Here is a 15,023-nt window from a genome sequence, read left to right on the forward strand (position 1 = left end):
TTTCACGTCTTTGCTGTGTCCCCCCTGCTAGTTAATGCTTTTCCAAGACACTGTTCATTCCTCAACAAACAATTATGTCGTTACCTGGCTGCACTACTGCTGTGAGTAGAAACTGAATACATTTCAGCTTCCKTTTTGCTCTGTTTTGGTCACGATAAACTTCTAATAAAGATAYATTTTCTTCTAACCCCACATACCTCGCTACATTCAGCACAAAAAGGTTTTCTCTATTGTTTGGTGTTGGAAAAAGTGGTTTTCCTGCAGGGTTTTAGACCTTTTCGCTGAAAACAGCTGCACTGTTTGCAGCAGCGAAAGTGGTAAAAAGGCATGCTGACCAGACATCTAAAAAAAAAAAAAAAGAAGTTGCTGTTACTGTTAGGGGGGGCGACTGTGGCTCAGTGGTGAAGAGCAGTTGTTGGGTTGATTCCAGCTTCCTCCTTTAGCTCGTGCCCTGGGGCAAGGCACTCCAAACTGAACCGATCTGCCTTTTGGCATATGAACGAGTGTAACTCTGTGAATGTGGCTGCATTGTGAAACACTTTGAGTGGCTAGCATGACTGGAAAAGTGCTAGAACCATTCAGTTACTCTCTGCTACATTTTGTTTTTAGAGTATCAGCTTAAAGTTGAAAACAGAAGTGAAACTTTTGACCKATACTTGAACCCAAAACTCATCCAAAAAAGACCATTTCAAGTTATATTCTTGCTAAAAAGAATCTTATTTTTTATTATGTAAAGTAACCATTTCTTACCAGATGCCTGTTGTTCTTAACATGATGTTCCTTGAAGTCATTAAGGAGGCCAAGTAAACTAAATCACAAATAACACAGCATCAGATGTGTCCTGGTTCCCTTTGCACATTTTGTTTTTCATCGTTTCGTGTCTCTGCTTTGCAGATGGTAYGTGCCTCTCTTCAGCCTCATCTTCCTCATGATCTGCTGCTATGGCAGAATCATCTGTGTGGCCAATAACAGAGTAAGTGATCAGCATGTTTCCCCACATAACGCAGTAGAAACAGAGTCCAATCAATTTGATTCTGAACTTTGGGGAAAAATATCAGAAATTTTGTTGCGTTTGTGTTTTAGTTTTTCTTTTTGCCATGACTTTTAACCCTGATGTTCCTGCAAAGGTGTCGGCAAGGTGACAAACTGGATCTCCTACATCTGATGGAGACAAAAATAGCTCAGGTTGGAAACAAATCAGCACTTTAAATACAGTATCTTGTCTGAGCTGCTTTATTTGGAGGTAAAAGTGTCAGTCAGAGATGCACCCAGCAGTCAAAGATAATTACACTCACCTAATTAACTTAGATGAAGCAGAAATGCAATCATAATTTACTTGTATTTACTTATGATTTCCTTTTCTTTTTTTTTTCTTATCTGTAAATACATTTGAACAAAAGACAATCAGAGAGTGGTTAGTTTAGGTCGGGAGTCTGCAAGCTGTGACTCTTTAGTCCACCCCCCCACAGGCTTTGATAAGAATTTTGCCTGAAAATATACAGGTAAAAAGATCATTTCTATTTTAAAAAAAGGTAAAAGGAAAGGTTATTTCATGCAGTTCCTGTGTTTGAAGAACTGCATAGAAAAAATTTTATTTCTGTGCAAGTCCAATAATTCTGCTGTGCTTCACGATGTGTTCACACTCATTTAACGTTTTTTTTTTTTTTTTTTACATTTTTGTTATAAGACAAAAATGATTTTAAGAATTTTAATGGGAATTTATGTCAACCAGCAACACACAGCGGTACATAATTGAAAAAAGGAAGGAAACTAATGCGTGGTTGTTGCATTTTTCTTTATAAATAAAAATCTGAAAAGTGTGGTACCCATTTATCCAATGCAACCTATCGCCTTCAATGTTCACCTAATTGGTAAATGGAGCCCAAGGACTTTATGATATAAAGAAACATGTGATTGTTATAATATTGCAAAATAATGTGACTACAAGATTACAATTAATGCACATTTTCTTGATCCTTTTTTTTTTTATCATACTTTGTCACAAAGTGAAGCAATGTTCCTAATCTTCTGCTTCACTGTCACGCTCTGCTTTGTGCCAGACTGGCATATAAATTCCCAATAAAAATATTGTATTTGTAATATGACCAAATGAAAAATATTTTTGACGAGGTACTGAATTTATTTGAGTAAGTAAGAGGAAAAATAGAAGCAGAATACCTTCTGGAACGTTAACCATTTATGACCTTTTTTTTTTTTAAGTTGTCATATTAGGGATGAGGATTTCCTGAACTTTCCTTTAAAACAAAAAGGAATAGCTGTCAAGTTTATGCTTAGGATTTGTTGTTGAAGAAAATCACGTCTCTCTTGTCTTTTTCTGACAAGAAAGTTSTTTTCATTTTTAGGCATTTTAAACTCTGGTCAGGTCGGTTTTGTAACCAGTTCATGAACTAACTTATCTCCTTGTTGATCTGCTTTGCAATTTGCCTTGAAGGTCCTTGTAACTTTCCATCTTAATGGTGCAGCAGAAACCCGGAGGCAGCGTTATACACATTGCTCGTAACTACCGTTACCTAATCTAACAAAACGCCACTGAACGTGAAGCTAACGGACGAACAGCGTCGCGTTTTGCATTGCTTTTAATTTATTTTCTCTCGTCGATTCTTGTCAACCGAACACAAAAGAAAAGTAAAAGAGAAGCAGGCTGAAACCTCATAAGCMTCACGGCGGCCTTTTTTTATTATGAATGCCCGCATTCCTTCTTGAGGCGGCGGTGGAGTGAGAGAGATCGCGCAGATAGCCAGGTAGCAGGGCGACGACGACAGAGAGCGACAGCAGGTAGCTGAGGGGCAGGGGGAAGGAAAAGAGGCTACGCAGCCCTTTATCATGGCTGTGATAACGAGGGGGGAATGAATGTAGCTGAACGCGGCTGCAGCTCATAACTCATTCAGCTCACAGCGTTCAGCTATCGCTCCCTCTTCCTCTCGTCTCCGCATCTGTCTTCCACCTTCCTCATTTCCTTTTTTTTTTTTGCATTCATATGTCTTTCTCGCTCTCTCTCTCTGACTGTACTCCCACATGTTCTCTGTCTTCCCCTTCTCTCCCCCCCCCCTCTCTCCTTTCCTTCCACCGTTTTGCTTTCTCTGTCATATTTATGAAGAGCTCAAGCCTTATCTTTTTTTCAGCTGGAGGCTGTCTCACTTGAAAGAATTTCACAGGCTTTGAAAGCGGGGTAGGTGGCGACTCGCCGCTAGAAAAAGGATAAAGCAGAAGAGAGCCGGGATGCTCGCYGGACACGGAAGTTCTCGCACTTTCCAGACGAAAAAGATAAGGGAGATGGGCGGACTTAAAAGACCGTGCAGATCACTGGTTTACTGGTTTTTGGGAAATCTTGGACGTGATGCTGCGTGACTGTGTGAGGCTGTTCTAACTAGCCTCACACAGTTACAGGTTTTTTTTTTTTTTTTTTTTTTAGCTAATGAGTCATTTCTGGCCACGCAAACACAGAGGTCTGGGAACATGGTGGCATATTTGTAGAAAGATGCGAYTTGCTCATTTGTTTTTAGAACTATCCAAGCCCCCTATTCGTAACTTTTTTTCACGTCTTAAGCTTGGATTTATTTTATTCAGACTTTCTGCGATAGATAAGCAAGAACAAATAATCTTGCGAGTGATGTTCAGTGTTAGTTTTTCACCACATGTAGCATTTTGCTGCAATTCTTTGCTGGCAGAGCTGCAAAACAATCAATTTTATTTACGAAGCACCTTTCATACTAAAAGCAACTCAACAAACCCACAAAACAAACAATTATCCACCGCACCCCCAACATGGAAAAACACAGAACTGTATGAAAAATGCACAAACTGAGCGGAAATTATTTTTTCTTCCAATATTGTCCTGTATTTAGCTTTATGCCCACACCATAATGCTGCCACCACCATTTTTCTACAGCAGCAGGTGTGTTCAGGTTTTTTCCCTCCACAGATAGAAGTTCACTTTGTGACATGGATAATATCTTTTTTTTTCTTTCAGTAATTCATCAATCTTATAACTCTGTGGAGCAATAGCTGCTCTGTCAACAGATTCTCCAACCTGAGCTGTTTATTACTGCAGCTCCTCCAGAGTTGGCATGAGTGTCTTGGTTACCGGCTTGTAGGTAACCAAGCCAATCACGTTCTGTATTTAAATGGAACTTAACCTAAGCATGCTTTAACATAGTGTCCGCTCATCCACAAATCATCTTTCATGTATCTAAAATTAAGATTTAGAAATGTCTTAAATTCATTTAAAAATGTAATTTAGCCTTGAACTATTGAATCTTATATATTTATGTATTTTGTTGTTTTTTTTTCTCACAGGACCTTTCTATCAGGCAAAAGTTTGAGTCGTGCTCAGACATCTTAAATGTGTTCGATGACTTGCTAGCTAGCTAGCTTTTATTGGGCTCGTCAGACGGAGGAGTGCCGAACGACGTTGACATTTTTCAACTTTGTCGTGTCGTGTCACAAGCTCTAGTATACAAGCGCAAAATTTCACGTATACGAGTTGCAACATTCACTTGGATAGAAGAGGTGCTACTAGCGATTGTCGCCTCATYGCAGAAACTACATAGGAAATGAATGGAGAGGGAGCGACGTTGCCTAAGCGCAAATTTATTACCATTTGGCTGAGTCACTGCTGCTTTAGGCACTGGGTCGCTTTGGTTGCCAATCCAAATGAGCCTAGGTGGATTCTGTGCAAAAAAATTAATCAATCAATTTTGGCATCAATCTGGGCATCAATGAGGCTAAGGCAGAGAGTCATTTCCAGTGTTAAAAGGATAAAGGCTTGTATTTCAATTGTCTGTTTTAAATTTCATTCAAGTTGGCATTAAAAAAAGTTTTTAAAAGTCTTAAATATTACTTTCTGAAACCTGTAGATCCCCTGTTTAATACATTGAGTTTTGGCATTACGTGTGAAAATATGAAAAGGAATAGCGGGTGTGATTACTTTTGCAGGGGACTGTAGCTGAAGTTCCCACCCTCCGACTGCAGACTGTTTGCACTCTGGAGACCTGGCCGGTGCTTAATGATATTGCCACTTATTATCAGCATTTGTTGATTTTGATGGATGGTGCTGCTCAGCTGGACAACAGAGGGCTGCTGTGGAACAGCTTCAGTCTAATGACCAAATGGCTGCTCGCCCCCCTCCAAATCCCCCCACCCCTGCTCCACCATTCCCCACAAACACACCACAGTCACACACACACAGATTTACAATGACAATCACGTCAGCATGGAGAAACCATGGCAACATTGAGTTAATAAATAGCAGAACAGAAGAGCTTTTAGTGCATACTGCTCATGCTGCCGTTTTTGTGTATGCGCACGAAGACCTCGAGTTTCATCTTGGGTTAGATAAACCCCCTGACTTCCAGTTGCCTCCCCCCCCCTCTCCCCCCCGCGCCATCTCAACCATTACAAATCCCGCTCTTTTGCGCGGCGTCTTCATGTGTTGCACGCACGTTCCTGTTGACATTTTCCCCCGCATTCTCTCCAGAGAGGAAGAGCCAGGAGTATTCCCACGTTCCTAGCCGAGATCTCACATCTGCAGTGCCCCCCCCCTTCTCTCCACATCCCTTCTTTTTAAAAAATATTCTTGTTTCTCTTTGCCCCCTCTCTGCCTTGTTTTCCTCTTCCCTTGTTATAGCGTGTGTGTGCGCTGGAGCTGATCCGTTTTAGTGAGATGCTGGGAGCTGTTTAAGTGCTCCCCTCTGCCTCTAAGCTCCGCGCTCTGCTGTGAATTGGGCAATTTGGCAGGGCCGTGCGAGAGGGCGGAGGGATTTTGCATCGCCGTGATATTTGTTCCAGCTTGTCACCACAGGCACTGACCTCTAAACATTCCTCTCTAGAAAGAAAATCACAGAATTCCCTGCATTCGCCCCCTCCATGCCCCCCACTAATAATTTTCTCTTACTATTGTGCGTCCGCAGATGCAGTCCTGGCGGGGAACCTTCAACCCCGAGCGCGAGAGACGAAAGGTAACTCTCCGGCCGCCGCATTTCTCAACACACAATTATGCGTGCGCGCCGATCGTGAGGATTACAGATTCTGCAGGATTAGTGCTCACCCTGCTCACTGGTGCAGGTGTCAAGCACGGCAGGGAGCAATTTGACCCCTTGACATTATACCCCTGGGAGTGCTTGTGCATGTGCATATGCACGTGTAGTCRCKCTCGAAACGAGACCCTTCGGGGAAATGCCAGGGATCAGAGGTGCACAGCTTGTAGGAGGGGCATGTAAATTACGCTAAGTTACATCAGATAGAGCACGGGGGAAAATGGGAAACAGAAATGAAATACTGGTCTGCGGTTTCCTCAGCGGTGAGTTGGTGTAAAGGTAGAATTTAACCCAACGGSACAGCTCCAGAAAGAAAGCAGGAACTGATTAATTAATTTAAATATTTTCGCATTAAAACAATTGCCTACCCCTTTGTACAAAATAAAAATTCTGCACAGTCTTAAAAAATTCTGGAAAAGTATAGAATTGGGTCAAAGTATGCTCTAGGCCTGAGATAGTTCAGAAAATGGACATTTAATATGATATATGTTGGCATGTCTAAGATGGTAACATTACAAACTAGTGCTACATATATCAGAGATACTAAAAATGCATTTGGAAATCTTGAATTTGTGTTTGTAAAAATGTCATTTTGAGATAGGAAAATTCTGCAAAATGGTTGTGGAACAGGGAAACACAAGAATAGTTTAACAATACTTTTTGTATTCAGTTACGTTGACTGGGATTTAAAACTCTTTCTCTGCCAGAATAAGTGCTAAAGTTTTTACAATGCATCATGGAAAGCTGTTTTTCATTTGATATTTACACTGGGGTTAGTTGTCAACTTGTCCCCTTGCTATAGATTCTGTTCTCTATTTAGTCTCTAAAGTCAAGAGGGCCACACAAAAACTTGCGGCGGGCCGGATTTGGCCCCCCGACCTTGACTTTGACACATCTTCAGATGATGTGTTGTTCAAAAGGCAGAACGGAAACGTTTACTTTTAACACCTACTCCGATAAAGGCGTCTTCCACCAGCAGTGTAAAGCAAAACAGAGGCTTACGTAAATCTAGCAGCATAAAAGCAACCCTCCGCTCCTGCTCTTCCTGTCGCCTCCACCCTGCGGAACCAGGTGTGCAGTTGAGGTTAGGGGTTAAGGTTATGTAGATGCTGCCCCTAAGTGGCAGGGATAATTACTGCACAATGAACTGGCGTAACCCTCACGGCATCCTGTGCATGTGTGTGTTTGTGACAGCAGCAGCAGCACACACTCCTCCTCATGTGGGCTAATTGCTATGTGTAGCACAGAGTGTAAATAAGTCAGCAGCGGTTTTTATCACACTCTTTCCTCGTATTTCTCCTTCCCAGTCGCTTCCCTAATTTCCATCTTTTTTTTCCCCCTCCCTGCCTTTTGCTTTGCTCTCTCTCTCTCTCTCTCTCTCTTTCTCTACCTCTCTCTCTCCCTCCCTCATCTACCCCTTCCCCCCTTGCCGTCTGTCTCTCTCAGTCTTGTACTCATACGCAGCATGAATAAAGCAGCGAGCCAGGTTCATGGCCATGAATATTTATGAGAGTTTATGCGCGCGCTGCGATGCTTTAAAACAACAACAACAGCCTCCCAGATTGCTCTTGCCATGCCAGCGAGCTGCGGTTCATGTGTGTCACGAGTGTGTAGCAGCAGGTGTAAACTACAGAAAGCGATTCCTGCAGGTTGTCTAAAGACCGCCGGCTCTGGGTCTTGCTGCCGCCGCCCCTTCCTTCTCTCCCCCCCCAACCCCCTCCGCTCTCTAGCGCTTGCACACGTCGCTTCCTGAGTTTGTCATTCTTTATTCCTCTCCCTGGCACCTCGTGGCACCCTCTCTTTCCCTCTCGCTGTCTACGGACGTGCGTCTTTGCAGAGTGATGACGTACATTACTGATGCTGGCAGCTGTCAGGGCCATAAGTCAGATGGTTGTGACCTATCTCTGTATGTGTGTGCGTGTGTGTGTGTGTGTGTCTATGTCTGGAGCCGTTTGTCGGCAGTCGGGCTTAAAGATGTATTCATGCACACACACACACAAGCGCCACGAGGTCTCGCAGCAGCACAGGTCACGGAGAGCATATTCAAAAGGAGGTTTTTAAGTCATCAAACCACAGACACACACACACACACACACGGACGCACACACCTTTAAGCGCATTTGCACACGCAGCAGCTCGGTCCCGTCGGGTAGCAACAAAACTGGCTGTGCAAACAGCGAGCCGCTTGTTCTCCGTCTTCTCGAGGCGTTTGTTTACAAATCCACACAAGCTTTGCCTTGAGTAATAATGTGATGTGTCTGTGCATCTGTGTGTGTGTGCGCGCGCGTGTGTGTATGTGTGCTCCTACATCCCTAACCTTGTATCCCACTGAGTTTTAGCCCTGCATGAGTGCCTCCTCATTAATCCACTTAGTTTTGATTTTATTTGTCTCCGACAGCACAGGTCTGTGCGAGCAAGGTGCAGTCAGTCTCTCAGAGGTGCAGGAGTGGTGAGAAGTTTACATGCTTCGTCGTCGGGGGGTGGGTCTGGGGGTGTGGGGGGGCGACATTGCTTTCATTTTGAGCTTTTAAAGAAGAATTTGAGTTTTCGGGGTGGAATTATTGCACGACCCCAGACTTCGGCGATTGAAAAAGAAGAAATGAGTGCACAGGTTTGAATTTTTTATGAATTTTCTCTACTCCACACACACACATACACACACACACACATGCCCGTAGAAGCTCAAATATTCATAAACAGGTTTTTCAATACTTTGATAAAAATCATTCATCAGGTTCAGATCATAGTAGAAGCCTTATCCCTTCCAAAACCAAAATTGATGTGATTTTTTTTTTTCTTTTTCTTTTTGGGCGATGTTCAAGCTTCAAGCGTCTACTTGAGTTAATCAGGAAGTTGATTTGTTTGGCAATAGTTTTCCACCTCTTTCATCCCTCCGTTGTCTGTACATAATAAGAGATCAATACAGCTTGTAGCAAAGCAAACCCTCAGCATGATGCTGTCCTCACCGTTCTTGACAGATGGAAGGTTTTCAAAGCTGACAACGCTGTTCCACCGCCACATCAGGGAAGTCCTTTTCACAAATACTTCTTTGTGAAAAGGACGTTTGCAATAAAGCATTACTTCTCACATCGCTTTTCCTGTTGTTTCACAAAAGAATCTGTTCAACTTGATAGAATATTCGTACCGCTAAAACTCCACTCCGGGTTTTCCAGGTTCCTCACAACAGCTCACCGCATTTCATGCTACAAGCAGAAACAAGAGAAGTTTATCACAATTGCAGGCTGCTAAAAACTGAACAAGGAAATCCGTCCCACTCACATCTCAAAATGTTTATCTTGTGTCATAAAACTTTGTGGTTTAACTGTGCTCGTGGCTCAGTCGAAGTGACTACATTAGAGATGACTGAACTGCAGACGTGTGGAAAGCGTCTTTGCTGGAAAGAAGTGGAACGAAGCCGGGAGTTGATATTTTTCGAAAGATTTTTCAAAATAAAATACGCTACAAACTGCAGTTAATACGAGAACCTTGACAGACGAGTGAAGTCGCAGTGAGCTGCATAGGAGAGAAAGAAAAGTGTTAGCCACTTCCTAGCCAAAGTGTCTGCTTTACAAACGCAACTTTTCGACACCAGCTTTTGTCTCCAAAGGACAGTGGCACAAAAACTAGGTTTTGGATGGATAAAGAAGGTTGTGGTCTAGGCCTAAAAGCAAGTCCATGTCCAAGAAACCAACCAGTTTAATGGAGCTTTACCATGCAATCAAATATCGAGCATGAATCATTGTTACATTTATACAAAACGCAAGTTGCGTGACTTTGCAAAGTGACAAGAAAGTAAATATCAGTGGGGGTCCGCAGATAGGATTTAGCTTGTATGTCTAATTTATCCAGATTCGAGAAAAACAGTCAATTCAAAGTCTACCTTGAAAAGTCTAAAACTAATATATTTATGCCTACAATGACTTCTCATGTATCTTCTCCCAGTTTTACCACTGCCCAGTTAGCATCTTGATGACAGCTGTCATCAAAGAAAAGGAAAAATAATCTGTTTTCTCCATGTTTTTCCATATTGTCATAATTTTTTTAATGGAAAAAAAAAAAATTATTATATATATTTTCTCCAATAACATCCTCCTTTTTGTAGAATTGAGGAAGTTGGTGTTAAGTGGGTTCAGATCAATATTACCTAAAATGTAAAAGTTGCAGGCAGGAGTTTTCAAGAATGCGTTGCATGCTCTAACCCACGTCACATAAATACGACTAATCCCTTTAGTGATTATTCATGAGTAGTCGAAGCAACGTTGCCCTATAAAAAAAAAAAAGGCTGAATATTTTAAGAGTTTCCCAGTGAAAATCCTTAAAACACCGCCGAATCGGATTGCACCTTCAGTAAACCCGACGCGGTTATTTTTAGAGGCAGCTTGTTGTGAGGCGAGCGTCAGCCGAGGCGATGGGGTGAGTGCTGTGGGTGGCGGCGGCGGCGGTGGTGGGGGAGGGGCGGCTCGCGATAACTGTCTGTAATCTAGTGAGTGTCATTAACGTTGGGAGCGCTGCGCCCGCGCCGCATAATTACGGTTTCATTCCCCCTCTGCCTCCCGAGCTGTGCAAGGGGCCTCTGACACCGGAGGACTGTGATTAAAAACACGAGGCACTTCACCCGCACTCTTCCTCTTCCTCCTCCTCCTCCTCCTGCCAGTCTACATCCTGTTCTGTTGCTCGCTGAAATTCCTCCTTGTTGGAGATTACCTGGCTTGATCCGGTCTTTAGAGCGTTTTGTTTTTCCAGGTTTTTTTTTTTTTCTTCTCTTTGCGTCCTTGCCTTTATCCCGCGGTGTGAGTCATGCAATGACACATGAAGTTAGGACGACAATAGGCAGATCTTACCATGACCACTGATGCCAGAGAGTCCCATAATAACAGACACTAAAAGGGCTAAAACTAGCGTCTGCCTTCGGGTCGTGCTGTTACAGACAGTGATGCAGAAATACGACCGACTTCCTCTCCGTTGATCATAAGCAGCCGACGTTTGCGCGCGCGCGCGCTCACGCACACACACACACACGTACATAAAATACCACCAGATTTTCATTTGAATTGTTTAAAAATGCCTGCGTTAAAGCTTGCACGCCTCAGGGTCTTTCTGGTGAGTAATTAATTTCCAGCATGTGGGGGTAGAGACCGGAGCTCGTGGGCCTGCCGCCTGGCTCCAAGCGTCGGTGTGCGTGCGCGCGCGCGCGCGTATGTGTGTGTGTTACAGAGAAAAATAAAAGGGAGGGAGACTTTGCGCTGCCTCGGATGCTGCGTCCTAGCCTGGAGGAGGAAGAGGAGGGGGGAGAGGGGAGGGAAAAAAAAAACAGCACAGCGCAGAAAATCGATCCAGGGCCCGCTCTTTTCAGCCTCTTCCGGATGCGAGAGTCCTCCTCTCCCGGGAATTAGATAACGGCTTGTAAAAGCTCTCCAGCACCGAGCTCTTTCCACCCTCCTCGACTTTTAGCTGCTGCTGCATCTTTCTGTCTTCCTGCCTGTTTCGTCCGCAATATTGCCTTCGCCTCCCCTCCTTCGCACAACTGCAAAGTATTAGCCTCTGGTTTAATTGGAATCCCCGTTTCTTTCTCATAACTTGTGTGGATATTGTGTATTATCTGCAGCTTAATATTTTATTAGGTTCTAATTGGCCTTTGTTGCCTGCCTCTGTGCTGTGATCTGCCCGTTAAGGCGCTAACTACGGGTGCTTGTGTGATTATCAGCCTCCTCACGAAGGTATTCTCTTTTTTTTTTGTCCCACATTGCAACCACAAACCTCTGTGTACATAATTACGATCTGGAAGAAAAAAAAAAGATAGATGATTTTTAAAGAAAAAAAACAAAAGGTGTGTGGCCTTGGTGTGTGTTAATGCTTTTGTAGAGCCACTTTTGGCTGCAGGTCTGTACCAAAACTCTACATCCACAAAACATTTGTTTTACAAAATCGGTCAAGCCCTGTCGATTTGGATGTGGGTGTTCTGCAATTAGTATTTTCAAGTAGTTTTCTACTTTGACTGGACCATTTCTTCAATTTAAACCGTTTCATCAAACTTCCTGCTACAAGGTGACCTTTCGAACATTTGTCGAGTCTTCCCGGCCTCTATCGTATATTCTTTGAGTATTGTATTAAATTACATCGACGTCTCCATGAACTGAGCATGGTGCTTGTTCCTGCTTCCAAGTCTCCTGCTCAAGAAAATGACCCCCAGAGCCTGATGCTGCCAGGTAGCCTAGTAGTTTTAATTTTGGTCTTATGTTATTCCACATGTATGTTGTGTTCCCTACTTGGGGTAAACTCTACACAAAATTTATTTTATTTACTAGTGGTTTGTTTTTTAGTACTTTAAACCTTTCCACAACCGATTTCCTGACCTGTTTGCTGTGCTTCTTGGTCTTCATGAGGCCACTTATTCTCTATCGTTCTCTAACAAACTGACGAACATCACACGTGGATTTAGATCGCTGCCAAGTTACGCAGTAGCGGACTTTGTCCTCCATACAGGTGATTTATGAACGCAATTTGTTGCACTGGATTTCATTTAGGGCTGTTGGAGGAAAGGGGGGTTTGAAAACAACTGCAGGCCAACCTTTTCACATTTTTATTTGTGAAAAAAAAAAATCAAGGTTTAGAGGTTGGGAACTCTTTTGCAGAAAGCGTTGCAGTGTTTCTCTACTCAGTTGAAGTTAACCAAGGTTTCATTTCTCCCCCAGGTTTCCTTGGCCGAGGAGATCAAGCCGCTGAAGTGGTATCCGTCTGTTTACCTGCTGGTGTCCACCTTCCCGCTGGTTAACAGGTAGCCGCTCGGCCTCACCTGGCCGCCATATAAACCCTGTTGTTTGATTCACTTTGTTCCGCTCATCCTATCTCCTCCTCCGCCGCCTTAGCATATCTCGTCCTTTGTTCTCCCTTATCTGAACTCTCACAAAGACTTTGCCGTACGAGCACTATAAAGGAAGTTGTCGTGTGTGTGTGCGTGTGTGTGAGATGGAGGAATAAAGCATTTTATTGCCTTTTTTATAAAACGGGAGTTTCATCAGCTGGGGTTCAGCAGGAGGAGGTCCGGTAAATGATAACCCCCTTCCCCATCCTTCCCACCACGGCACCGTTATCACTCTTTCACCCGCTTYCCTTCCCGTCCTCCAGCTCTCCCTCCCCACCTTCCCTCACCGAGCTGGTGTGATTGACAGGTCAGGGTTACTAAGTGATTAGCTGTAGCGGCTCTGCTTGTCGCCACCGCCATGTAGGCGGAGACACAGGTCAATTACAGGGTCAACGTCTTTCAAAGGCTCCGGCTCAAACACTGCCCCCACCCCCCCCGTTCCCCTTACGCGCACCCTCCCTCTTTCGCCCCCTGTACCCTTCCTCTCTCTCTGTTCACCTTTCCATCTATCCCACTCGTTCCTCCTCCTCCTCCTCCATGGCTGTTGGCTGATGAAGATGACAAACGGCATCCTGTGTTAACCTCCCTGCTCTCCTTCCTCTCTCCCTCTTTTACGCTCTAAAAGTCTGTTATAGCCCCCATATTTTTACTCCTCCTCGCTCGGGCTTTCCATCTTTCTGCCTCTATGTTTTTATGTCACCACCACCACAGCCGCCGCCGCCACCTCCTTCCTTCTCCTCCTGCACTTTTCCACACAAAGCCCCTCTCTCCCTCTCCTGAGCAAATACGCTCTCGCTCGGCTCCGCTCTGCCTTCCTCCAGAGAATGAACGAGGGGAAAACAGGAATGAATTGCTCTCTCGTCCTCGTCATCCTCCTCCTCCTCCTCCTCCTCCTCCTCCCCTGGTTCAGCAGCAGCAGCGGTGGCAGCAGCAGCAGCGCTGGCTGTATATATCTCCGGCTCCTATTAATTTGTTAGCCCCCCTCCCCTYCTCCTCCCCGGCCCTCCTCTCCCCCCCTTTTCGTCTCCCCGGCTCATATCCTCTTCCACCTCCTCGCCTCTTTTCCACCGTCTCTCCCTCCCTTTCCTTCCCTCCCCTCGGCTGAGTGCCGGAGTGTGTAAAGTGTTTGTCACGGTGCCGTGCCGATGTCGCTGTGCTCTCGCTTCCTCGCCGCCTCGGCTCCGCGTGTGTTGTCCTGCGCGTGCGCGTAAAGTGGGTGGCTGGTTTTCTGTGTCGAGGCGAATGTGCTGTCGCTGCTTGTTGCTGCGGAGCGCACGCCGTGTTTGTTCGCTTCGACTCGAGAGAGAGAGAGAGAGAGAGAGAGAATGTGTGCGTGCGCCTCTTATTTTCCCCGCTGCTTGTGTCTGCCTGCGAGCTCTCCTCCACGCTCGCACGAGCGTGCGTGTGCGTGTGCTTGTGTGTGTGTGTGCGTCTGAGTGAGGGATTATTTCTATCTGAGCTCCAAAGCCTCCTAAACAGGGCTTAGAGAGACGGCCCAGGGCAGCAGCAGCTAAAGCCGGCGGGTAGAGCAGAGCTCTCTTTCTCGCTCTGCTCTGCGCCCCCTGTCTCGATGCCATTTCTGCCTGCCCTGATCCATCGGCAGGCACTCCCACACACACACACGCACACGCTCTTGTTTTGGCCCTCATCTGCTGCCACACTCGCAAACACACACATACATAGTCAGACGCCACACGCAATTTTAATCTGTTCCAAATGCTCACTGGTAAATGTGTTAATTCGACACCAGCTGTTGCGAATTGAAATGGGAAAGCGCTCCTGCTTTTTTTTCTTTTTTTTCCCCCCTCACACACACGCACATGCATGGACGAGCCATTATACATCATTTTACCATCCACGTCTCTCTCTCCCTCTGTACCTCTCTTTCTCTCTTTCCCCCTCTCTCTCTCCTTTTTCGCACTCACTTGCCCTCATTTGGCAACGCTAAAGTAGCACCAGACACCCACATCTTCTCACTTCTGCCTCCTTCTTATCCTCCCCTTTCTCCTTCGGCGTCTTTCTCCTGCTCTCTCTTGCTCTCCAGCCTGGCTCTGGCTCGGTTTCTTTCTCTCTCTCGATCCGTGTGTGTGTGTGTGTGTGTGTGT

General features: G+C 44.9%; 1 long non-coding RNA gene across 1 annotated transcript; it reads left to right on the forward strand.

Moving 5' to 3' along the window:
- Positions 1-773: 773 nt before the first annotated feature.
- On the forward strand, positions 774-14,268 carry LOC108166099 (uncharacterized). The gene is made up of 3 exons (XR_001776382.1): positions 774-973; positions 5,931-5,978; positions 12,749-14,268. It is a non-coding gene; the product is annotated as an uncharacterized LOC108166099 (long non-coding RNA).
- Positions 14,269-15,023: the final 755 nt, after the last annotated feature.

Source organism: Poecilia reticulata, linkage group LG2 (assembly GCF_000633615.1).
Source record: "Poecilia reticulata strain Guanapo linkage group LG2, Guppy_female_1.0+MT, whole genome shotgun sequence".
NCBI classification, from domain to species: domain Eukaryota; kingdom Metazoa; phylum Chordata; class Actinopteri; order Cyprinodontiformes; family Poeciliidae; genus Poecilia; species Poecilia reticulata.